Source organism: Oenanthe melanoleuca, chromosome 28 (assembly GCF_029582105.1).
Source record: "Oenanthe melanoleuca isolate GR-GAL-2019-014 chromosome 28, OMel1.0, whole genome shotgun sequence".
Classification (NCBI taxonomy): domain Eukaryota; kingdom Metazoa; phylum Chordata; class Aves; order Passeriformes; family Muscicapidae; genus Oenanthe; species Oenanthe melanoleuca.
In genome coordinates, this window is record NC_079361.1 from 409,482 (window position 1) to 417,906 (window position 8,425).

General features: G+C 44.2%; 1 long non-coding RNA gene across 1 annotated transcript; it reads right to left on the reverse strand.

The window, feature by feature from the left end:
- Positions 1 to 602: 602 nt before the first annotated feature.
- Positions 603 to 5,854, reverse strand: LOC130264368 (uncharacterized). The gene is made up of 3 exons (XR_008842458.1): positions 5,811 to 5,854; positions 5,677 to 5,735; positions 603 to 770 (listed from the first exon to the last, which is right to left on the reverse strand). It is a non-coding gene; the product is annotated as an uncharacterized LOC130264368 (long non-coding RNA).
- Positions 5,855 to 8,425: the final 2,571 nt, after the last annotated feature.

Below are 8,425 nucleotides of genomic sequence, written 5' to 3' on the forward strand. Positions count from 1 at the left end.
TTGCGGTTCTTAATTTGAGGGGTATAACAACTGAGTTCAGGTACCCACCGTCTGCACAGGGCGGCTACTATCCTAGCCACAAATGGGGCAGGTTCATTAGAGTGATAACAATAGAACTGGGGGTTTATCCCCTTTGTAAAAATTTTCCACCACTCTTCAGACCCTCTTAAAAGTTCTCTGGCAGCCACTTCGGTAGCCAGGACCTGAGAGGTGAGTAGCCTTTGGTCCGAATAACAATTTTTACACACTCCCCTTGGAGGGTAACTGTTGTTGCAATGGGTCCACCACTCCTTACAAATTAAACAAATAAAGCATACAAAAGGGTTACAATTCCCCCAGCAATTTTCAGCATTACATCTTATTCTTACTGCTGTATTCAGCAGATCTTCCCCCCCTCCCACTGGTGCTCCTGTTGCTTGGAGCTCTACTAGAAAGGAATAGTATGTTGGATCCCACAGTCTATCTCCCGTGTGGAAAAAGTCTCACACCTGTGGTGGGGTGAGAATAATGTAATTTGTCTTTTAAGTAGAGCTTACTCGCTTCTTAAGTGTCAGTTTCAGGCTCCCAGGTGTGCCCTTCACTTCCCACCCGGGGTCGGTGAATTTAGACGGATCTACTGGTCCCTTGATTCGGCTTGCGTGAGTCCACCCTTTTTCCACAGTGCGTACTGCTGTGTCTGTTGTAAGCAACACCTGGTAAGGTCCTTCCCACTTGGGTGTTATCGGATTTTCCTTCCAACTTCAGACCAGTACCCAGTCCCCGGGCTGAACCTGATGTAATACAAGATCTAATGGTGGTCTCTGAACCAACATTCCTTTTTCCCATAGCTGTTTTTTGAATTTCATCAAAGCTATTAAATACTCGTTAATGTATCGTTCACTAACATTTGGGTTTGTCTGTGCCTTTTCTAAACTATAGGGCATGCCATATAACATCTCGAATGGGAAAATTCCCAAATCCGCCCGGGGTTGAATCCGAATGTTCAACAAGGCTAGGGGAATGCATTTAACCCATGATAATTTTGTTTCTAGTACCAATTTAGTAAGTTGTTTTTTTATTTCTCCATTCATCCTTTCTACCCGGCCTGAACTTTGAGGGTGCCAAGGAGTATGTTGTTCCCATTTTATTCCTAATGCTGCTGCCAGCTCCTGAGTTACCTTTGATGTAAAGTGCGGCCCCTTATCAGAGTCAATTGTTTCTGGTACACCCTATCTGGGGACTATCTCTTCCAGCAGGGCTTTTACTACTGTTCGTGCGGTTTCCCTTGATGTCGGGAAGGCTTCCACATAATGAGTAAGATGATCTACTACTACTAAAAGATATTTAATCCTCCCCACCTTTGGCAATTCGGTAAAATCCACTTGAATATTTGCAAAGGGTTGTTTTGCTAGAGGCCTTCCCCCATAGGGTAATTTTCTGAGGTTACTTCGATTTACCCGCAAACAGGTAGGACATCCCTTTGTGATATGTTTAGCTATATCGTGGAGCCCGATGCTCATGTACCTAGCGGCAAAGTGATCCACCAGCCCCTGGGCTCCCCAATGAGTTTTCTGATGTAACTTGTACAATACCCTTTGAGCTATCGCCTTTGGTAACACTTCCCGGCCGTCTGCTAATATCCACTTTCCTGCTTCCTCTGTAACACCCATTCTTCTAAGTCTCTCTTTCTCCTCATTCGTAAAAATTGTGTCAGTGTTTTCACTGTCCTTGACTCCATCTTTTCCCCTTTGCCCCCCTTTTTCTTTTAGGACCATTTCCTTTAGGGCTGCCCATTTTGCCTCCTGATCTGCAGCGTTATTCCCCCTGCTTTTTAAATCTATTCCTCGTTGGTGTCCCTTTAAATGAACCACTGCTAACCTTGTCGGCCCTCTCAGAGCTTTTAGTATCTCAACTATAAGTTTCTGGTGTATCAAATCCTTCCCCTGTGAGTTGATAAGGCCCCTTTCTTCCCATAGCTTTCCAAATGTATGGACTACTCCAAATCCATATCTAGAATCAGTATATATTGTCCCCTCCTTCCCCTCAAGAAGTTTCAAGGCCCTTAATATTGCATATAATTCACATGCCTGGGCAGACCATGATCTATCTAATGCACCCGACTCTACCATCTGTAAGTTTGGACCCTGCACTATTGCATACCCTGATTTTCTTTTCCCTTCTATTACCCTGGAGGATCCATCCACGAAAAGTCTTTCACCACTTTCTAATTCCTCCTCTTCTAAATCCGGTCTAATCTTCGTCTGCTCCTCTATTGTAGCTATACAGTCATGGGTCAAACACTCATGCTCTGGTTCCCCGTATAAAAATGCGGCCGGGTTCTGTAGTGCAGTGGTTTCTAACGTCAAATTGGGTGCCTCTACCAGAATTCCTTCATACTTTAGAAGCCTAGCATCTGAAATCCATTTTTCTGCTCCGGATGTTGTGAGGGGACATTACTTTGAGATTACCATTAAAAGTAATTTTTCTAGCTTCTTCCACCAATAGGGCACATCCGGCCACTATTTGTAAACAGGTTGGCCAGCCCCTACTCACAGGATCTAAAATTTTTGATAAATATGCAACAGGCTTCTTTTTCCTTGCCCAATCCTGGGTAAGTACCCCAAATGCAATACCCTCTTCTATATTTACAAATAAGAAAAATGGTCTCCTCACATCTGGGAGGCTTAAGACCGGGGCATGGACCAAACTTTCCTTTAATTCCTGAAGTTTCTCTGTGTCTTCTTGACTCCATTTCATTAGCCCTTCCTGTGTTAATTTATGGTAAAGAAATCTAGCTTTACGCTGTAATTTTCAATCCACTGCCTGCAGTACCCAGTAAGTCCTAAAATTTGACGAACTTGTCTCTTGTTTTTTGGAATAGGTAGTGACATAATTGCTTGGATCCTTTCAGGGTCTATTCTTTTCTCTCCCTTCTTTAAATAGTGCCCCAAATATTTTACCTCCTCCTCTGAAACGAAAGTTTAAACTGAAGTTTAGTCTTAGAAACTTTTAACCCCTTAAGTCCCAGAAAATTCAACAGCCTTATACTTTCTTTCCTTACATCCTCCTCATATTCTCCTGCCAGAAGCAGATCATCTACATATTGTATCAGGGTTACTCCCGGTCCTGTTTGGTAATCCTGCAAAATTTGTTCCAAAGCCTGTCCGAACAAATTTGGAGATTCTGTGAACCCCTGGGGTAACACTGTCCACCTCAGCTGTTGCCTCCTCCCTGTATCGGGGTCCTCCCATTCAAATACAAAGTAATCCCGGCTTGCCTCATCGAGAGGGCAAGCCCAAAAGGCATCCTTTAAATCTATGACACTATACCATAAGTTATTAGGCCCCAATTTACTTAAGAGTGTATATGGATTTGCCACCACGGGGAACCGAGCCACTGTGCGTTTATTAATTTCCCTTAAGTCGTGTACTAACCGATAAATGCCATCTGATTTGCGCACAGGGAGTATCGGTGTGTTGAAGGGTGACACGCATGGTTCTAGCAACCCCTTGCTCAACAATCTATCTACCTCAGGTTTTAATCCCCATCGACCCTCAGGGGATATGGGATATTGCTTTATTTTTACTGGGACTTCCGGATTTCTAATAATCACTGAAAATGGGGCTATTTTTAGCTGCCCCACGTTTCCTGGATTATACCATACTTCAGGGTTTATCTTTTCTTCGTCCTCCACTCTGAGAGGACAGAGTTTAATTTGTAGTTCCTTCTCTACTACTTCTATCCTAATTCCTAGTTCTATAATCATATCTCTCCCCAATAGATTATATTCAGATTCTGATACTAACAAAAAGTCTCCCAACCCAATTTTTGATTCTGATTCAACTGTCACCCTTTTAATAACCCCCACCTCAAAGGGTTCCCCCTTTGCTCCCACTACCGTGGCAGTCTCTTTAGATAGACTACATCCTTTTGGCAAAAACTGAATAGTTGATCTTTCAGCTCCTGTGTCAACCAGAAAAACTATTTCCTGGCCATGGGGACCCACCTTCAGTTTTATCAAGGGCTCCTTATGATGTTTCTGTGTCCCCAAGAGATAGAGCCCCTGACCCCTCTAATCTGTCTTGAACTCCTTTTCATCCCGAATCCTGACCCTACACTCTTTCTTGAAATGTCCTTTTTTCCCACAATAAAAACACACCTTAATGTCCTGTCTCTCCCTTGAATCCCTAGACTCCTTAAGCTCTCTTACTGGCCGCCTCTGTGTCTCCCTCTGACCCTGTTCCCTACTTTCTCGTACCGCAGCAACCATCATTCTAACTTGCCGTTTCTGACTTTCCTCTTCTCTTCGGACATACACCTTTTGGGCCTCTCTCAATAGCTCATCTAAGCCTCTATCCTGCCAATCTTCCAGCTTTTGTATCTTCTTCCTTATATCTTCCCAAGATTTAGACACAAAATGTACCTTTAACACTGCCTGTCCCATTTGACCATCTGGATCCATACCTGAATAAAGCTGGAAATTCTTTCTCAGCCTCTCTAACCACTCTGTGGGGGTTTCATCCTTCTTTTGTCTCTCATTAAATGCTTTATTGATGTTCTGGCCTCTCGGGACTGATTCCCTAATTCCCTGAACTATGATTGTCCTCAGGTCCTGCATGTGTGTTCGATGTGCAGGATTCTGATGATCCCACTGAGGATTTTGAAGGGGCCATTTGGTGTTAGCTGCAGGACCCTGAGCGTGTTGGGTGTCCCAGATACGCATGCCCTCCCTCCTAATCATATTTTTCTCTTCGGCCGTAAACAGGATGTTCAAAATGGACTGTAATTCATCCCAGGTATACATATTAGGACCCAGAAATTGGTCCACTCTTTCAGCAACTCCCAGCGGGTCTTCTAATAAGTGTCCCATTTCCTTCTTAAATTCCCTAACATCCCCTGAACTGAGGGGCACAGATATAAATCCTATTCCTGCCTGAGGACCCCCATAGGCATTTCTCTCAATGGGAATAAATTTTCTTGTTGTTTCCTAGATCTCCCTCTAGTGACTGGTCCTGAGTAGCTCGAATGATCTGAATCTGAATCCTCCTCTGGGGGAGGTGCACTGGGGGCAGGGGCCTGCGGTGGGGGTACGTGTGGAGGGGGTACCATCAGGATTTCTTCTTTCCTACCTCCCTTTTTCTTATTTTTGTTATTCCCTTTTTCGGTCAATTTAAAGATAAAAACCTCAGGACGGGCTATCCAGATTTTTGCATACTCACTTTCCTCCAAACAAACAGGTTTTTTTGTATTTACCCAAATATTTAATCTCTGTTTTATCCAATCCTCTGTTGACCCAAATATTGGCCAGAACACGTTTCTTGAAATCTCCTTCCCACCCCAGACTTCTACACAGTAATATATCATTTTTGCCTTATCCTTCCCTTCCGTTCCAGGGAAATGGTCCCAATTTTCTAGTAAAAATCCCAAGGGACTATCTCTAGGTATGGGTGGGAGTTTAACACTTGCAGGAGGTTTACTCTTCCCCTGCCCCATTTCCTCCGGAGTACCTTCACTCCCACCAAAAATCACTTTCGCTTCCCCTGTTTCGTGGCCCACGCCCTCGCGGGTTGATGGGAACCGCACTACTAAGGGTCCGCACTCGCCTGGGGAATCTGGCTGCCAGTCCCCCTCTCACACACACACCACATGTTGTACTCCGGGATCCCGACCCCGCCCGAACGGATCCCTTATACTTACGCGTCCTGCGTCTTCGTCCGGACTTTGTGCACAAAATTTAAGGGGTCAACCGGGCCCTCCTACCTTTGCTTTTGCTTTCTTAATTTTAGGTTCGTCGGTCGAGGTTAGGATAGGACTCCCGTCCCCGGGGCCACCAAAATGGTGGGGCGCGCCTCCCCGCAGGCAAAGAGCCCCACCAAAATCTCAATCCGAGTCACGAGACCAAAATTTGTTATAAATGAGCGCAATGGGCCATAAAAGATCGAATAACAATTTAAAAGATTTATTGGTTACAGAAAGCAAAAGCAAAATCAGCGCTGGACAACAGAGGAGTCTCGCTCCACTAACTGTCGCACCCCACCTCCCTTAGTTTGTTCCTTTTAAGCTGTTCAGTTTTCGGGTTACGTGCTCCTCCTCCAGTAGTTCTGCGCATGCTCCTCCAGTTGCTAGGGGGTCTTTTTCTGCCTTCTGGTGGTCGGGGGATGAGGGTGAGTAGTCTTCCTCAGCCACTTTCTTGGCACTTAAAACAATATGTGATTATGCAAGCAAAGCAGAACACATTCTGGCTTTTTTTTTTTTTTTTACTTTAAGGCCTATCAAGCAAGCAAGCAGAGCAAAACAATTAACAAGTTCTGGCGATATTTTTTTCAAGGTCTTGTCAGAGGATCAAAGCAGAACAATTAACATCCTGGCCTCACAAGTCTTTGGCAATATTCCTTCAAGGTCTAAAGCCTGTCAGGCGAACAAAAGGCCCCTTATTTATTACAGTTGGTACACCCCTTTTTTCTTGGATGAATGATTATAGAGTAGTAGTAGTAAAAGAATAATCCTAGCAGAGTAATTACAGAAAACAACCCCTGAAGTGACTTAACTGCCTAAAGATGTGGTAAGATTCACCTCCACCTAGGCCTCAGGCACAGTGCAGTGAGGTCCTGTTCAGCCTTCCTGCATTCCAAAGACTGCCTGGATCCTGGTGTTTTGCAGCCAGCCCTGTGGTGTTCTTTTATCTTTGCCAGATCCTCTCCTTCACTCCTGTCACTCTCTTCGGTATCTTGTCTTTTCTGAGAAAAAGAATGCTTAAATTGTATTTGAAAGGACTAGTCCTGTTTTCAGTCATAGCCCTGGGGGCTTAACCTGGCAGCTAAAATAAAAATAAGAGTTGTGATCATGTTCCTAAAGTCAGGTCCTGCACTGGGAGATTGACTTAAGTTGACAGGTGTTAACTCTATTACAGTTTCACCCAATTTTTCTCACCCTCATAATGCTCTTGTACTGTGAATTCTTGAAAATAAGTTAATATTTATTCTACATATAGTTGTTCAGCATATTTTCCTATGCAATTTATTACTGTGAAATAATGTCATTTGAAGCTGTGAAAGCCAAGATAGATTTGTCCAGCAAGAATATGTACTCAGCTCCTTATTTTGCTCTTGTCTACAACCTTGATGAGCTATCTGTCTTAGGTTACAAAGTAAGATGTAATCAAAAGTATGTATTCTGTCACCATAAGCTGTTAAAAACAGGAGGGGCAGTGTTCTTTATCTCTTCCATGGCTCATCCCTGACAACTCTCTCCTGGGGATATCTTCAGTGAATGGGCCATCAAGTAATAAAATTACATAAAATTACACCATCCCATTGTGAAATGCTCAGAAAAGCTGCTTTTTCTTGTAATTTAGCTTTGATGTAATTTCCTTTGATGAAGGAGTAACTCAAGAAAGTTGAAGGCATAGCACCAGCATGATGGAGACGTTGTTTTTGGATACAGGTCCTCAAAGCTTTCACAAACCTCAGATGTTCCCACAGTGCCACCTCCCTACATTAGCAAGGCAGGCTAGGGAGCTGACCTGTCTATGACATTTCTCCCAGTGATCCCTGTACAAAGTCTGGCATGCATCAAGAGCCTGTGGATGGCACCCAAAACTCAGAGATGCAAATACACAGTGTGCTACCTGGCTTACCTGGCTGCTCCTTCCTAACACCACTTTGGGCACCCCAACAGGTTCCAGGTCTCTGAAATTACATACTGAGAAGACATTGGGCACTGAGGAGAAAGGTCTGTGGTGGCTCCCATGTCACTAGAACATAGCTGCAAGCTGGAAGTGAGCTCCTGCTTAGTGAGATAAGGTGTCCCAACATACTCCTATGAGTAGAGCTCCTAAAGGAGGCTGTTTGTGGAGCAGCCCCATTTCTCTTCTCCTTTCCTGCAGGGAGGTAGGAGTCACCCTGAACCTTGTGCTCTCTCATGAGTGGTGGTGGCACAAAGGAGCCAAAGACTTTTCATATCACCACAGAGGATGACACTGAAGATCATCTGGATGATCACATAGGACCAGAAAATGTGTAACAACTGCAGGATCATCAGGAAAGCATTTATGAGACAGATTATTGGGAACAACAAAACTTCTGTCACAAAGTAGGGAAGGAGAGGGAGAGACAAATCAGAAGACTCAAGAACTAAAGCAGGCTAAGTATCTTCAGACTTAAAAGGATCTCTGCAATGACTGGGCTGATGTGTTCCCAGGGCAGAGCTGAGCTGAGCCAGGATGGCACTACCAGGCTTCATGCTGTTCCCAGAGCAAGCAAGTCCCAGAGGATGTGCAGAAGCTCTGTATTAAAATCACCAACAATGCAATAGGCTTTGCAGACAGGTCAGTTATCAGAAATCTGAAATGCTCCTTTATAAGAGGCAGGAACTGGCAACATTTCTCCTAAAATAAATCTTGAGAGGAAAAATGGACAAAAGTGAAACCATAAAGGAACCTCTCCAG